This window comes from Diuraphis noxia, unplaced genomic scaffold (genome assembly GCF_037042655.1).
Source record: "Diuraphis noxia isolate RWA-SAM2 unplaced genomic scaffold, SU_Dnox_SAM2 contig0005, whole genome shotgun sequence".
In the NCBI taxonomy this organism is placed as follows: Eukaryota; Metazoa; Arthropoda; class Insecta; order Hemiptera; family Aphididae; genus Diuraphis; species Diuraphis noxia.
Window position 1 is genome coordinate 49,050,978 of NW_028301715.1, and position 19,544 is coordinate 49,070,521.

General features: G+C 27.1%; 2 protein-coding genes across 2 annotated transcripts in view; one reads left to right on the top strand and one right to left on the bottom strand.

Annotated features, from left to right (window-relative positions):
• LOC107173380 (UPF0193 protein EVG1 homolog) overlaps positions 1 to 5,501 on the bottom strand; it is a 69,775-nt gene extending 64,274 nt beyond the window's left edge. Inside the window, exon 1 of the mRNA XM_015523896.2 lies at positions 5,131 to 5,501. The gene's annotated coding sequence lies outside the window, so the exon portion shown is untranslated. The remainder of the gene's footprint in view (positions 1 to 5,130) is intronic.
• A 541-nt stretch (positions 5,502 to 6,042) lies between these two features.
• Positions 6,043 to 19,544, top strand: part of LOC107173393 (uncharacterized) — a 137,611-nt gene continuing 124,109 nt past the window's right edge. Inside the window, exon 1 of the mRNA XM_015523914.2 lies at positions 6,043 to 6,202. The gene's annotated coding sequence lies outside the window, so the exon portion shown is untranslated. The remainder of the gene's footprint in view (positions 6,203 to 19,544) is intronic.

Consider the following 19,544-nt stretch of genomic DNA (forward strand, 5'->3'; position numbering starts at 1 on the left):
AACGACAGAAAACTATAAGGCAAAAAAAGCTTGTATAAATTATTTAAGACTTTTATTCAAAAAAATAAATAAATAACAGACGCGTGAGACTTTAAGTAGACCGTTTAGCAAATACCGGAAGTTTCCGCTTGGAACGTCAGAGAAGTTATCAAGGTACCTCACATCCGTTCAAAAGTTCTGTAATAAAATTCTGGTCAACTATATATTGTGTCGAAATATTAATAATGCATATAATTGTAATTTATTAAATATCGCTGCAAACTCATAAAGAAATTTGTTGTTAATTTACCGTAAAAATAATATATCCACTACTATCGATTTCTGGTTAAAAAAATATAACATACTGAGGTTTGAATTCAGCATTTTTTTTTTTTTTTGTAAATCACTAATCAGAAGATATTCTATTTTTTCATTGACTAACAGTCAATTTTCTAATTATTAAAATACGTAAAATATATTAAGATTTTTTTTGGGCTATATATCGCTCCAACGCAATTTACTAAAAACCATAATAGAAAATATTATTTTTATCACACTTAAAAGTTAAAATCAACATATTACTTTAAAACGTAGTACCTAATAATTTTGTGCTATTAATTTTAGAATAATAATAGTCCACATAACAATGATAAATTTGAAATTTTATCACTTAGTTTTTTTTTTTAAATATGTTGCATAACGAACAGTGCGACATGTGAACACAGTGTTTTTATTTTTTACATGTATTTTAAAAATATTAAGTAGACACGTTCATTAAACGGAGTTGTGGAATTTAGACAAAGGAACATCGATTTATACAATAAAAACACAAAATATTATTTTAAATTATTTTTGTTCACATACAATAATTTGAGTAACATAGAGTAGTCCCGTCGGTTTTTCATAAATTGAAAATCTTGTATATTACCAACTATATTGTGTGTAATATTATTTTTGACAAATATTTATATTTCTTTTTCTTCTTCTTTTTTTTATATATCCGATAAGTAATAATTATTGTTCTTTCAACATTTTAGTTAAATTGCTGTGATCTCTTTTTAACGCATCTATGAATATTGCAATAGTGTTGTTTCCAAAGAAGTCCATTAAAAACGTAAATCATCATTACCTCGTCGACTTTTTATTTACTCCAATGGCATTTTTATTCGTTAGCTTCGTAAGTCCCTTAACGAATACTCTCTATCGCATGTTAATAAAGGTCGATAATGTTGTGAAATGCGTAGTACGATGTTTGTGCGAAGCGATGGCACTATGATACACATTAATTAATACAATAGTAATGACAATAAAGATAGATGTGATATAATCGGAAGTCTCCAAAATTGTTATATTGTCAATAATAATAGTAATAATAGAAAAAATTGACATGTTCTGGAGTACATTTTCGGCAGATTCACATTCGTCGAAATGTCGTTTATGTTCAATAATATTGTCTCTCGTCGAAAAGGTCACGCCCAGATGACGTATACTCCCAATAAATGAATAAACTTTATGTAACACACTCGACCAAATGATGTTGTTATTTAATATTAAGACATAATATTGTAATGAAAACCTACTAATACTTATGATTTTTTTTTTTTTTTAATCCACAGTCTGAATTTTTCACGAAATATGAATTATGATGGGTTTCCACTGAAATTGATATTTGTTATTTGATTCGTATTTTTATTGATATTGATGTTTTAGCTTCCAAAAGTGATGATTGGTAAAATATATTTTATGAAGTTTACAAATTACATTAGATTCTTCATCTACATTAACAAATTTTAATAAGCCATGCTACAAATCGGCTTCCCATTTCTGTGCTATCGTCTTTTGTGGTTCGCAGTATAGTCACCTTCAAATAATTTGAATATTGGGCTCTTTTGCGAGACAGTTATTTAAAATTATGGTTTTTTTTATATATATATATAAGATTTGATACCCAGGCCATTAGCTGACAGTTTTTACATATAAAAATTATAAATTTATCTTGAAAAAAAATTTATATACGTATAATTTAATGATAGATTGTAATGTAAGTACAGTACACACACGCATATATATATATATATTATGACAGATTACTCTATGTCACCTCAGTTCTAAACAAGTAATTTTATAGGTAGAAAGTATCATAATAAATCAAATAAAAATATAAAATATAATATTTTTTACCTTCATAAAACATTCGTAAAATGTTGACATAAAGGTCAGTTAGATAGATATAATTTCTCGATTTAACCTAGTTTGATTTTGTTAAATAACTATCTGAAAATTCTCAATGGACTGGAAAAAATAAAAATAAACATACAAATATTGTCCTCTCAAAACTGGCAGGTGTAATTTTTGTTTTCTACAGTATAAAATACTTTCCAAATAATCAAAAAGGTTGATTTATATAATTTAATATGGAATTAAAGTTACTTTGTTATAACAATTTTTATTACCTACCCGAAATTTTAACATTTACAAAAGTATAATAAGCTATCAAGTACGGTTATTTGTTTTTTAGTTCATAAAAAAAACTCTATCGATTTTCTCGAAAGTTAGTTTTGCTTAAAAATTCTTGTTTTTCTAAAAAAAAAATGTTAATGTTTCCTGACTATTAAGAAAACTGAGAATTGTTTGTTTTTGATCACCTGATATACCAATAAGATCCTATTTTCTACCAAAAGCAATCCCTAAAGCTTAGAATAAAAGCATTTTGACCATCCTAAAAGGTGAACAATGGTAAATCATTTCATTCATCACTCTTTTCAGAATTTTAAATATATTCAAACATTTAAATTATTAATAATTATTATTAAACAGAAATATCATCAGACAAGAGAAATAATGATTAATATAATAACATAATACATAAGTACATAGAATATTATTGACTAGGTAATATTATCAAAAATTCTGTGTAACTCTGCAGTTCTGTTATTAAACTTTTTTTTTTTAATTATTTTATGCACCAGAGTTTATTCGTTGCAATTTGATTAAACAATTATTCAAAACATTTAAACTTCTCTTCTTTTGGTCATAAACGTTTACAACTATTTAAATAAGAATAATATTAATTAATTATTTAAAAAAATATAATTTCGATTCTTAATTAATAATAAGATTAGATAGATATGTTCACCAAATCTAATTTTTAGCTATTAAAAAACAATTATAGTAAAAGAATTTTGAATTTTAAAAGTGGTGAGGCTATTGAAATGGACCTTATTTAAATGTATATATATTTCTATGAGTGTATATTGTAGTGTGTATAAACTTTATAGGTAATAATATTTGTTGTTAAGTTTAAGGTAATAAAATTTTATTTTATAAATTATTATTTTTACGGTATTAGTATATATATTTTAATATTTTCAATTTTTATAATTGTCTGCGTTTGATATCAACTTATATAAAATCATATATAACTTAAGTCACTGGTTCATATTTTTAAACGTAAACTAGTGGTTTTATTATTTGAAGAACAACTAAAAAAAATATTTTCTTCTTTAACTATTTTAAAATTAAAATAACGAATGAAAAGTAAGTTTATGAATTCGAATTTTTGCAATTTTTTTTTCAAGTTATTAATATTATTTTTTTTTTTATTGAGGTTGAGACATTAATATTATATTATATTGAGTTATGATTTATTACCCCATTAAAATAATTTCTAAATAATTATGAATTCAACAACTAACAAAACAGGAGTTACAATTAAACATTAATTACACAATATTGTGGAAATACGAATGATTATATGTGTTATCGCATTTTAAACTAAATGTTAATTTTATGATATTGTAATAAATCATATTGAATAATTTCAAATAAATTCTATGCGTTAACCACATAAATGATTATTAACTTAAGTGTTTACTATTAATCAGACTAAAAATTTTGTTCGAAAGTTTTAATTATAACAGAAAATGTCATGTAGAATTTTATTCATTAGGTAATGTAAAAGTTTTATAATATTGTAATAAATCATATTGAATAATTTCAAGTAAATTCTATGCGTTAACCACATAAATTATTATTAACTTAAGTGTTTACTATTAATCAGACTTAAAATTATGTTCAAAAGTTCTGATTATAATAGAAAATGGCATGTAGAATTTTATTTAATATTGTAAAAGTTTTATAACCATGTGTATTTAGCTTTCACAGTATTTTATATAAAATTTTGATTAATGATTTCTATTTGAAAATATAAATACAATTAGTTCATGTTATAAGTATTAAAACCAAAAGTTATTTTAAGTATAGTTGTTGTTTTATCTTAATTTGAAAATTTCTAAAACTGTTTAAAAAGTGGTTGAGATTTTATTTACTACATTCCAACAACAAACATATATTCACAAAAAATTAATATAAGGGCATGCCGATTATTATTTGATATTGTATAATACATAATATTATAGTACAAAACCATAAGAATATACCTTAAAACGTATATTATTCAAATAAATAAATATTAAAATATTGAAATTGATAAATAAAAGTAGCATAGAGTTTTGAAGTAAGGATTCAATCAGGTCATCCAGTCTTGTACACTTGCACCAATCCAGTCCCCCTCCCATATTACCGATTGTATGCATTTTCACAGATTGTATGCATATAATATTTGTCCTAAGATAAAATAAATGTAAAAAAATGTATGTAAACAATAATAAACGAAAACGTTCAATTAAACTTGTAAATAATTCTTATACTACTCTTGTAAATGATCAGATTTAGTACTTTAAATTGAATCAATTACTGACTTCTGAATGACAAACAACAAAACAAATGTACAACCCGAGGATTCATAGCGTGAATCGTTTGTGAAGTTAGTTGTGAAACTGTTTATACATAATTTCCAAACGGTCGAATGCATGTACAGCTAGGTTAAAGCACACTTTAGAAAAATGTTTGTTATGCACGCCAAATACCACTGTACGCCTTACAAATTCAAAATAAAATTCATCGTGTCATTTAGATTAATGTATTATAGTTTATAGGTAAGGAACTAAACGCAGTATTCGACTATATGGACGAAATGTATCAAACACTATATTAATCAAGTCTCCAACAGTGACTATACAATCTTTATATTATTATGTTTACGGATTACCACTTTATAGAGCATCTAACACTCATTTAATTTGTACTCACATTATGACGTTATGGCTCCTATAAATGTATTTTGATATTTTATGTTAATCCCATCAAATTGGTCAGTTCTAGATCCGTTCAACACAAGTAGAAAATGAGCGGGGGGAAGACGCTGATCGTATATTTAAATATATTTAATATATAAATATTATTTAATATTTATGATCGGTATGGAAAAAGTTCACGAATCCTTATACGGACAAAAACAGTATTTTAATCGAAAGATAATAATCGGTTGTGGATTCAATCGTGAGATCAGGTCTGAAATTGTGTTATATCGGAATTTCGAAGTTTGGCAATTAGATGTTGTCGGGAGGATAAATGACGGAGGAAGAGGAGCTGGGTCGCACGAGAGTCTGTCATCGTCGGTCTGCGTGGGTGCAGCAATAATCGCGTGTCGGAAAAACCGGTCAGCGCCACGCTACAGACGCGACCGCGTGTCTGAACGGCGCGCGCCCTACGTGGTGCCACCGCCGCCGCGGATTTTTCAAAACACACACACAAGTCGCACCACACTCCCCACGCACCATCGGGCTCACCTCGTCCAAGGGCTGATCCATCCGTCCACCACCGACTATATCGCCTTCTCCTCACCTCCCCCCCACCAAGCGATGTATTGAACGCGCCCGCGCATGCGCCGAGCAGCCTAACACGCACGCGTAAGGCGATCGGCGCGAACGAGGCGGCGACGGTGTAAACGTCAGTGACGGTGGCCCCGCAAAGGCCCGTGAGATTCAAAAACCATCCCCGCGAGAGTGCAACAGGAGGGCCCGCGACGCAATTTTGGCGCTTAGGCGCACGCGCCGACACCCGTCACGCCAGAAGACGGCCGCTCTGCCTTCCCTTACCCACCGTCGAGGGAGGGTTTTTAGCGGTGGCCGGACGACAGCGGTGGCGTCGGTGGCAGTAAGTTGTAGTATAGTACAACAGTTGTAGTAGTAGTGACGGGTCTGATCGCGTCTGACGACCACCATCGCCGCAGCCGACCACTTGCACCACCGCCGCCAGATCACCCTTCGTCTCGCGCCCGACGACCGTACCTGTTACGTACACGTAATTAATTCTGTCTGGGGTGAGTTTAAATTTTTTTAAACGAGTGTAAAATTTGCATTTCCGTTAACATATTTTCATTAAAATAATTTCATTCGTGTACATAAAATTTTTGAAGCTAATTTTATTATATTATTATGTATATTATGTAATTTGTACCTACCTATCATATACGAGTATAATATTGTTTTCAATGTCCACACGTTTTCACGTAATTATTATTATTTTTCAACTAAAAAATTATATACCATAACGGTATTCATACTAACACAGCACTGATATATGATGTCAATTTCGAAATTATATTAATTGATATAGCATTGTCCATTCGGTTTATCGCCGTTATTTATAATATCCTATAATAATAGAATTAATACATTTTAATTTTACTTGTAATGTTAACGTTATATAATATGTCAAAAAAAATGTTTATATGTACGAATTAAAAATTGAAAAATAATACGAGTATTATTATAAAGCACATTTACATTATTTGGAAAAATATTTTATTATAATATTGTAAAGTGATCAAGGCGATTTCAATTTTTAATAGCGCTCGTTAGTTTTTAATTGTTTCAACCATTTTAGTAAGTAAAGTATAAAAGTATTTCATATTTTTTGCGAATTACATTATGCAAGTTTTTGAAAATTATCCGTTAACTGACGCAAAGTTAATGTATACCTAATTATAGAAAGTTTTAATATCACATTATAAACATACGTATAAATATGTAATGTTAGTCAGCTACATGATAAAGTTCCTATTGAATTATTCGCCCACCTTAATCACTGAATAATATAATTAACATAATTAATCAATATTGCTTAGTATGTTTTTAATTTATAAAGGTACATTTGTATATTATTGTATCTGAAAAATTATCAAAAAAATTCATTTAATATATTTAATCGTAGTTATTTTATTCATTCGATGTAATTAAATTAAAAACTAAAATAACTAATTTTAATTTTTTGTCATTTACTGAAATGAAATAAACTTTAAAAATGTACCATTAATCTAAGTATTTAACTAAATTAAAAAAATTATGTACTAAATATATTATAGTTTTATCATAGTATTTATTATTTACAAATTTTTAGGAACTTCATATAAACTGATAAGCATATCGGCAGTAATTATTTGAATTATTATTATGATAATCTTTGATTTTCCATCTAATTTTAACGATGCAGAATGTATTATTTTTAACGATAGCTTACCCTAACTGAAAGTATATTTTTATGGTAGACGAATGCGATAGTACAAAAAAAAGATTTTTCAGACATTAATATATTATAATTAAACGAGTTTATCTGTCATTCCTATTGGCTCAGCTAACACGTGTAAATTTGTAATGATAAGTAAGAGTCGTGGTCGTTTTTCACATATAATTTCCACGTAGGTGGGATCAAATCGTTGAAAAATAGAAAATAAAAATCGAACATCAATACAATGCCTGTCAATCATATGATTCAATTATTTGATAACCATCAAAATATTTACGATCAATCAAAAACCATTAAGAAATAATACTGAGGTTCAGCTACCACCTATACCGCAGTAAAAAATTATGTACCTATAATATTTTATTGTATTATTGACGAACGAAATTATTCATATTATTATGATATTTTAATCGATCATGTACACAATCGATCATTATACACCAAACGCATATATATTATTATTACTTCCAACAACAACTGACCTATAAGATAATTCTTACATTTTCCACTAAATTCGGCCACATATTATACAATATATTTTATTATGTAAGAGTTATACGCTGCGTTGCTTTATTTTCTACTTTACACATATACTATACAAATAATAACATCGCATACGTGCTTACGGATCGATAAACGTTAATTATTAGCCATCGAATAATTTAATTGAAACTTATTATTCCGATTTGGTATAGTCATAAATAAACTAAAGCCCCGAGACCGGTCACGTTTTTGGACCATTGTTCGAACGGTCGAAGTGAGTGGACGGGGATCTGGTCTATCTCCGCCCAATGGATTCTTCGATTGCCTCATTATTGACGTCGTTTTCGTCCGTTCGTTAGTAATCTGATACGTTACGAGGACGGCAACCGTACTTATAATATTATTCTATTATACAATAATAAGTACACGGTCACCTACGGGTAAAACGTCTATATATTTATATATTTTATGTGAAAGGTGGCGAAATTTTAAGCACATATTAGTCTTTAAAGCTTTTTATCTCTATCAAATCCGAAATATCATCATCGCATACGTTATATTTTGATATGATTATTAGTTTTCGACATCTTTTCTGTATATTTAGTTACAGAATTAATATGATTTATTGATTCTAAGTACCATTAGAGAAGTACGTAATTTTATCTTAACAAATAAATAAAAATAGGTGTCTTGATCACAATCCCCCCCTCTAAAACAGATTAACCAATTTTATTCAGCTTGTGTATAATATTATATTATGATTTGAATTTGTCGTCTCGTTCTGACAGCCCAAACTGTTTTAACCGGAAGTGGTGAAGTTGGGTGGTAGAAGGTACCAGACAAGACGGAAAAAAACACACCACGTTCCGCCCTATTCCGTCCCACAAAACAGTTGAGTACCAAGTCTAAATTTCCCAGCCACATGATTATTTATGTGTACGAATAAAATGAATTATTGTTACAAATATGCGTATATTATATATATATATATAAATACATATTACATATTATGATAACATTTAATCGTGTACCATAACCAGATGCACACCTTATACCACTTTTACCCATCTACTCACTTTATCGCAATAATAATAGTGATAATAATAATAATAATTTTAATTAGATTTTGTAAACCACAGATTATGCACAAAACATTATATAGTGTTGTATTTTTGTTCCATAACTTAATTGCGTACAAAACCTGCTAACCCTTAGGGACGAATTCAGTGACGAGTTGTATGTATATTTATTGTATACTTTAGGTATTGACAGTTACATATATAATATATAATATATTATATTTATTTTTAATTTTCTACCCAACACGAGAAACACGTCTTGTTTTGCATAGAAACTGTTAAATTATTATTTCTTCTGAAATAGTTTACTACGGCATGTTTTGTATAATATAGTTTATAACACATGTTAAAATTACGTTACTCCGACGACTAAATTATAACTTAACAAACATTAAATATAATATATAATATTTCCACTATTACTATCAAATCAATATGGCATGTATATCGATAATTGTATCATATATAACTAATTTATGAACAAATAATAAATACATATATGTTTAAAACTTGGGAAAACCGCGTTTTGAATTTATTTGTATTTCTTGGAAATCCCCAAATTACAAGTAAAACGTATTATGGCTTGCGGTAAAGTATAAGAGCCGCAATTAAAAATAGTATTTGTTCTTATAATTGTATAAAACTGAAGTATTCGTGCACGCGATGCTTCACAACATTGTGCATTAAACGTATATAATATGATAAGTGACTTATCATAATATTATTTTAAAGGAAAAATACAATATAAATACTTACATGTATAATATCTAAAAGAAATTAATAAATGAGAGAATGCTAGGTTATTGGCCGTACGTATTAAACCCAGTGTAATATAAAAGTTTTAAACTGGGGAGAAAAATCGATTTTTTTCTCCTAAATAACTTTTACGATTTTGTCATAAAATGTATAGGTAGCTCATTTTATATTGTACCAAACATTAATAATCAAACCACTGTTTAAACAATATTCTATTAATAAAGAAAGAGATAAAAAGTAATTTAACTCTAACATTTATTTCAATTTGACACTTATTTACTCGAAATTGAATTGTGTGCTTTAAAGTATATTTTTCGGGTAACTTGGAAAAGTACTTAATTTGAATTAATGCAATTATACGCAACTAATTTACAACAATTCTATGATTATATTTTCTCGTACAACTTACTAATTATGTGTTACGCTATTAACATTTTACACATCATGAAAAATAATTGTTTTTTTAATTTTTAAATTTTCTAATGGAAAAAATAAAATATATAGTATTATTATGATCAACGTGCTTTTAAATAATTCAAGTGCAATAACAGAAATTTCTACACAATGTTAAAACCAAATCTTTAATAAAAAATGATAAAACTAAAATATATTATTATTAAAAGAGCACAACACCCGTAGTTGTCTCAGCCTTACAAACGCGTAACATAACAAATTTACGCTCAGCAGTTAACGTTTTACTCCGTTAGCTTAAAAATTAGAACCAGTTATGCGCGTACAATAAATTGTAAGACAGAAATGCTCATAACTCACTTAAAAACTGAATTATCCCAAAAATATTTCCAACAAAACATAGATAATATTTTTACCATCAAGTTTCATAATAGGCCTATTCACTCTAATTTTTAAGCTAACGGAGTAAAACGTGAACTTCTGAACGTAAATTTGTTATGTTACGCGTTTGTAAGACTGTGATAACAAATACGGGTGTTGCGCCATCAAGTTGGTTCAAAAAAAAGACGGCGTGTTGATTAGGCAATTTTGATGCATGCCTTCAACATAATAGTATCTTAAACAAAAAATCATGCCAGTATTATATTGAAATTTTTAGTGTGTCACAGTGTTCACATATCACCCGACTCCATTATTAAACTGATACAACTTTGATAACTTAAAAATTTCGAATAATTCAGATAGTTTGGATTTCTGAAGAAGATCAAGAATGACATTATTTTCATTCTAATAATCAATCATTTATTTTTATTTTTTTTTTATTGAAATCAGCAAAATGGGACATTAACTTAATATCATATTTAGATTTAATATACTTTCGTTTAAATTTAATCTAAACTATGTTTTAGTTTTCTAAACTTATATATTTCTAAACTTTAATTGATAAAAGTAGTAAGTTATTTAAAATAAAATTAATGTTGTCGTAGTTTTTTTTAGGAACATTAATATATGTATAATATTATCATATAATATTGAATTCAACAAATATTTAAAAATAATTTAATCGCTAGTGGGAAAATAACCTTCGTGACTTTAATAGTATTACGCTTATCCGATGTAAATCTGTAAAGGGTTCGATGCCCATTTCGGTAAATCCAATTTTCTCGATAGACCCTTGTTGTATTATGCGTATAATAATAATAATAATAATAATAAAATGTGAGGAATTTTGTTAGCTTCGTGACAAGGTCCCGGCGGCCATACCGCGCTTTAATAAACGTGAGCTGAAGAACGAACTTAGTTCTCCAAGGGTAAAGAGAAAGAGAGGGATTGGATCAACCCATTTGTCGTGATGACTGAACCCTTGGGTGACATAAATCTTGTACCCAGACACTAAATTTTCCCCGAAGCTACGACATTTATTATAATAGGAGAGGGAAATCTCAAAAACTATTTGTTTGACTTGACTAAATGAAAAGGAAAAATTATACGCTTACCTTGTAATCATAAGGTATTATGTTAATTAATTTTTAGCGTTCTTATACAGGATATAACAGGTCTATTTGACTAAAATGGTGATAGTATGCATCTCGTGGTTATGTTAAATGACGATAAAATAAATTTATTTATTATTAATTACCCAACTTTTAAAAATAACAAAACACTGAATGACAATAAATAAATAATTTTAATTTTAACAAACTGAAAATTGTTTAAAAATCAAAGACGAAACCAAATCAAAAGTGTTGAACGCCCAAACTGTTTCTAAATGCTTATTTATAAAATAGCTATCTTCGATTTTAAGAAAAAAATTTAAAACAAAATTCAAATTAATTTATTTTAGTTGTAAAAAATAAATAAAATATAACATTTAAAAATTATAGCGCAGAGCTCTAGAATCACTACAAACAAAATAAATAAACCTTAAAAATATTTAATGGAAAAAAAGTTATAACATTAGTCAAATAGACCTGTTACACCCTGTATATTAATTCATGTACACTAATCAATGGCCTAATATAAATCGGAAAAGTAATGAATTATCGTTTTTATAATCATATGTTGATGTACCTATTATACATAAAAGGTTTAACGAATATCTTTTGAGTTGTTTAATCGTATGTAATACGGTTATGTTTTGAATAATGATAATAGGTTTATTAGGTTTAAGACCTATGGGAAAAATGTAATAATATTATTATAAATCTATCAATGTTTTTATTGTTTATAATTTTTAAGAATCATTTAAGCATAAAAATTACTAGAATCAATATCAAATATTTTAAAATTTATGAAAAAAAAATTGTATAGGTTTATTATATTATAATAAAAATTGATTACAATAAAAAACGTGAGGTTATTGATTCTTGATTGGACGATATATCCTAACCTAACCTAACTTATAAGTTTGTTTCGTCACAGGATACCCATAAAATGATTTTAAAAATCTAAATAATTGAAAATATGGACCTTAAGTTGGTAGGTACACTTACAAGTTTTCAAATTCGTCATTCAAATGAATTCATTCTGGAAAAATGAGGGTAAGCATGCTAGGTAGTAGGTGGTATAATTATTGATTTTTATAAAATTTAGAAATTAGTAACATTGAAAAAAATATAATACAACAGAAAATTGATAGATTTTAATAAATGTATTATTTTCCAAAGACTAAAATTGTTTTAATTATTAAATATTAAAATTTATATAGTGCGCTTAAGTATTTTCCTTCTTGTAAGCTTTTATGTGCCTTTTTAATTTATTAATTTTATTCGTAAACTACTTAAAGTCCAAAAGAGAAGTCAAAATTTCCAAACCTTTTATAAACAATGATACCATAATTTAAGTAAACTGTATATTAACTTTGTATGTTTCTTCATTAAAAACATAATGAATCGTCTAAAACTTTAAACTCCATTGAAATATTATCTCAGCTTATACTAATATTTACAGATTCATTAAGCCCCCTTCAAAATAAAATTCACATAATTCACATTGGTAGTCGACTTATTTTCAGTTTTGAATAAGTCGCACGAAATCATCGTAAATTTGTGTAAATACTGAAACAGAATCCGATTACCAATGATTTATTCTACTATAATATACAGCCAAACAATATAAACATTATTACTATATACTGTATCATTTAATTTTTTTATAATTTATATTTGAATAACTTAAAACTACTTCGTTGTAATGACAAAAATACAAATCAAATACCGCTAATATTATTGAAAAATAAGTAATTTTCATATTGCTATAATATCAACCATTTACTTTTGAAACAAATCGACTACACTATAATCCTCATTAGTTTATAATTAAGTACCAGTTTATTTATATTTAAAAGTTTTTTCCAGTGTCATGATACTCTAAAAATACTTAAAATTAATTTTCGTATTGCAAATCTTGTGGGTCAAAAGTCGGTCTTTTAAATTGTATTATCTTCCATAAACTCTATTCTATAACGTCATTATTAGCTAGGTACATTTTATTTTAGAAACTATCCAGTCGTAAACTGAATATTCAATATTATGTAAAATATAATTATAAAAACACTGGTAATTAACTCAAACATTATTTTTTTCTGTTTAAAAGTCAATGTAGATATTTTACGATAAATATAGTCAGTCACGTAGACCTTTTTAAATTAAATGATGGGTTTATTATACCCGAAATCCCCTCGTGAACCTCAGTAATAAAATTACGAAACACGATTTATTATTACCGTATCGAAAAAAGACAACCAATATTCTTCGTAGTGACATTAACTTTAAAATTTTTAAATAAACCACAGTATAAGGTTATATGTAATTGTTTCTTTAATTATTGGTTTAGAGTTCACCAATACTCTATTTTTAATATTTAAAATCTGTAAATTTATGTATACGAAATAATACAAGGTATAATAAAATATATTTGTATTTTGTTTTAATTGTTATTAGATAATAAATCACACCTTTTAGACGTATTTGAACTTTCAATGTACTTAAAAATATATAAAATGGTTAAGATTTTCGCTCCACTAGCGCGTTAGTCATTTCAGAGGATTCTGAAAAAAAAGTTATCTGAATCTACATTTTAAATAAGAAGGGTTTTATGACTACAGAGATGGTCCACACTTTACAGCATAGGTATATCTTTTATATAATGCGGAGCTACTTTTTGAGATGTTATTGATGGTAAACGGTAAACATATGATTTTAACCAATTTAAGTACAATTATAGGTATAGGTTGAAGGTAAGTACACATTTTCCGTGAACTTATGCTACAATAAATATTTTAGGTTGATACACAAAACGTGTAGCGTTTATTTAAGTGTTTTAGTTTATTTGTTGCGCATAGTTTTTTTATTTTTTTTTTATGTTTAAACTTAAAGAAATAAAACGTTAAACAAATTCCTTTAACAATAATAACATAGTAATTTTATGTAATATTAATATTTCTAAGTACAGACTGATATATAATGTGTGTAACCTCTGCTCACTATAATTTTTTTAAAGTTATGTAAACATTTTTTAATAAAATGGCGCTTTATCACGCTTGCGTGTGCAATTGTGTATTATACGTAGATATACCTGCAGAAGAATAATTATCTATTTTCTTTTCATATATGGATGTTTATGATTTACTTTTAATACGATTTTCAATTTGGTTGAAAGGTACAATTAGACCAATCACGGTTATTCCTCTTGCTAAAAATAACTATTACTTCGTTCCGATCGACGGTATTATATACATTTCAGTAACGAAAACAATTTATTAATAATGCCAGTTCCAATAAGTAATAACAGTATATATTATATTTGTACACATAGATAGGTTGCGGTTGATACATGCGTGCGTTCGTTGACAAAATTAAATTATACGTTTTTCTATATTCGTATACAAACCAAAGCTTAAAAAATTTCTATACCTAAGAAACACGCAATAAAATAGGTACTTTATTCAAAAAATAAATAAATTTGACCTTATTTTTTTCTTATATATAAAAATAAAAAAGGGAGAATAAAAATTAGAGTAAAGAATGTAAATAAATTTATTATTTTATTGTAAATAATTTTAAACATTTATTTTTATTGGTTTTGAAATTATAATAATTTCTATTTCAACTACTAAGACATTAACATTGCTGTTTTAAATTAAATGTTTAGATGTTTATATATTTAAATTGTTGGTTATATTAAATGACGTATAGTATTTTGATTGTTTTAAATCGATTCTATCGTGTTAGTTTTGTTTTCTGTATTTTGACCTAGACTTGTTATAATAACATGGCTTATGTTGAGTTTCTCACTTTGTTTTTTGTACTTTCTTCAACGTTATATGGTTATATCTCAAAAATGTGTTTGATTGTTAGTATGTTGTCGGCGTGTCACGTGATTAGCATAAAGGCAGGTCACCTTTTGCCATCTATGTATAAGTCTTATGTGACCAATACTCCTCCACTTTAATTTTTTTCTTTTGCGGTACTAATATTTAGTATTTCTTCCGTTTTTTTGACTGATTGAAACATTTTTTTTTATTTGTAAACATGTCGTATTTAGACCTCACATGCAATGTCTCGATCATGTACACTTTTCATTAATCGTAATAGTTTTGTGGTGAGTAAAAAATTGAATAATATTCAAATATATTGTAATCATCTGTATAATTTTTACTAATATTATTATTATTGACTATTGCTATTATAATTGTAATATCATCTACATGAAATGAATAAATACTTAATACACAATATATTTACAAAAAAACGGAAACCGATGATGTAAATTTGATATCTACGTATAATTATAATTATTATAATTTTAAGCAATTTTAAAATATTTATCAAATACTTTCAGTGCATTTTAATCTTCAATAATAGTTTAATATTCACTTGTCATTTATACAATCAAATATTGATAAATATTTGGAAATTCAAGAAATGAGTTATCGATCATCATTGTATAGACTTGTAAAGACTTGAACGTATATTTTGGCTTACTCTACAAATCCCTTTATACATTTTGATGGCCTTCATAAGTCGTACAACAAATCATTGGTAAAGTTTCGAGCTATGTTTTTAATTTATCGAACGCTGACACAGGATTTTAGCTAATTTTACTTTTCCGGAAGAATAAATACTCCAAACAAAATTTTCTCACATAATCTCTAATGATTGCTGGCTTGTACCTAGTCAATAATTACGTAACATATTTTTAAAGATTCGTTATTATTTCTTAGACAAGGGCTGTTATTTTGTTTATGAGAAAAAGTGTATAGAAACTTTTATTATTATTAGAAATTGCGAATTTAAATAAAGTCAGAAAAGAAAATGTTACATACAATTAAATTATGATAAATAATACCGAATAAACATTAGTTTTTAAGTTTAAAACTATTATAGTAAAATATACATATAGGTCGAAGTATGAAAAAATTAATGCTGTTATATTTTAAAAATGAACGTAATACTTTATGATAAGTTTGGACTCTAGGTGTTTTATTTACTTTTATAGTTTTATTTAAGAGAAAGGTAAATTTATAAATTACTTTTGGCCCCGAATGCATAGAAACTTAAACCTTTTAAAACATATTGAATATTTAATTATATATAATGTTAATAATTACAATTTGTTCTTCATTAAAATTAAAAATCTAACACTTTTAATTTACGTTAATAATATCACAATTTAAGTTTTTATTTTTTAGATTAATCTTTTCATTAAAATTGGAACATTATGTATAATGGACAGTTGGTGGTGAGTCAAGAATCAGTACAATATTATTACGGTGGTAGAACAACGTTCAGATAGATACCTATTATAACAAATGCTATTTTTCAAAATTTGATAATAACATTGATATTACATATTTATATTACCAACTCAAATTTCATTTTAGGTGTTGGGTTGTAATTATAGATACAATCAGTATTTGCAATTGTGTATAAAGTATTGACTAATAGTTAATTAACAATGTGAGTTAACATCAGGAAGGATTATATGTGTGTGAAGGATATGAGGATGATACTATGAACCTGCAGGTGACCAACATTATTTAACGAACACAAATATATTGAAATATGAGCATTTCAATATATTTGAAGGCTACCAGTTAATATTCGATGGTTGATTTGTGCCATACAATACGTATGTGATTAGCATTATATATATAATATTTTAAAAATATGAATCGAGTTTTTTTGAACGATGCTTTTGAAATGTATTAAAGGAGAGTTAGGTTAGGTTAGGTCAGTTTTGAGCGGATAATTCTTCGATCTGCAATTTTTCTTTTGTATTTGAAACGGGATAACTACTATTGTAACTATTTATTAAATTTTGGCTGGTGTAATGTATTCTTTTTTACATAGATCAAGTTTAAATTAAATATAATTATTAATTATTGCCATGTTTTCTTCGTAATACAGGATTTTCAAGAAACAAACTTCACTGAAACTAGACAATTTTTAAAACGAGCCCCGTTCTTCATCTACATATTTTAAACGTTTATACATTTAGACATTCATCTTATACACGCGTATCATAAATGTTAGTACTATTTAGCAACCTTCAGTTTGAACACGAGCTATGATTAGTTTACTAATCAAAATTCATGATTTTACTGTTATTTTTTTAATTAGTACATCTACTGTCCTCTGAGCACCAGAACATTGTTCTGAATAAATTAACAAATAAGTATGGTATAAAATGTAATTGCATTAAACTTCTTTGAATCATATTAATTATTCAAGCTTACCATCAGAAATTTGTTAACAAAACTGCTTCTATATTATTTTTGAATAGATCATTAAGGTCTTGAATCTTGATATCTTCACCTCCTCCTCTGGTTGTGCAACTAATGGTTGAGATTATAGTAGTTATACTTTCTTATGATTTCCCATTGAGACTACCCACAAGTATTGTATGAAAAGCAAGAAAACAGTTAACGAATAAAAATATGCATTTAAAAAAACGCAATATAATGTATTTTTTATGTGTGACTTAAATACTGACAATTCATAGGCTAAGGGTCATAAAAACGGTACGATAAAGAGAATACTAGGGAAATATATACACAATAACACCAGTTTATTGTAAAATACAAACAACAATGTGACACTGAGAACGAGCATGCTTTATTCGTTGGGTGAAATTATTAACCACTTCAGGAAGCGTTTTTTTCTTTTATTCAAACTAAAACGACGCACGCAAAATTGACGTTGACAGTTGTTCATATTGTTTTTTCTTTGGCCATTAACTAAAGTTACGATTAACAACAGTTAGATTATTCTTGTCGAAAGCTGTCTTATTCACACATGCAGGATAGATTATATTTACTATACGATTGACGTAGCTCTCTCTCATTCAAAATATTAACATATGTACTATCTTCATTGATTATGAGTTAAGTTATTCAAATATAAATTTCACATTATACAACGAACAAACAGTGGCGCCGAAGTCCATGTTTATGTATGGCAGCTGCCATACATATAAAAATTTGGCTGGGGGGTGGGTCTTTAGATGAAAATTAATAGGAATAGGATCACAAATTATTAAGTAATATTGCCCATTGGGCATTGAGAATATTTGGTATTAAACATCAATGTTTTCGTTGAACCCTGAACAATAAACGCTAAATAGTTCATAATAAATAATAATACAATCAATAGTAAGAACAGTAACAACTATTAGCGCAGAAATCGGTGTCAGTTGCTTAGCACTAGTCAGCAGTCAGTCATTACTTTATTAAGTATTCAGGTCAGAGTGAGCGACTTATTTGTTATTTTTGTTGAGTTTATTGTCTACTAGTGTTCATGTACTATTTCTGTTAACTGAATAGTTTATAATTAAATGAATTATTATTTAATATACTTAGTTTATATTTTTAGTTATCACTTTTTCTATTATTTTGACTTTTGTCTTTTGAGTTTTGACTTTTTAAGCACGTTTATTTTTAATAATTAAAATACTTTATTACCCATATTAATATATTATATGAATGTTAACACTGCCTTATCGACTATTATTTATACATTTAAGAATTGAGTATACTTATTTTATGTACATACGTATATGGTATATCCGATATCGTATATAGAAACATTAGAAACAAATATTTTGAACAGAACAAAAATAATAATAGAAACCATCAACCAATAAAGGTATCCGCCGACCGGCGACCATCTACCCCACTACCATAATTAATTATACTACATTATTACCGTCCATCTATCATAACATAGCAAGCACGAGGGAATTATTTAATTTATTTTGTTTGGCTAAATTAGCTAATATTTTTCCAAATTTATATTTAGTTTTAAAATTAGCTGTTACATTACCTGTAACAAGCTGTAGCGTAGAGCGAACGTTTTCTAAATTAAAACTTATAAAAACAAAGTTAAGAACAACTATGTCACAAGATCG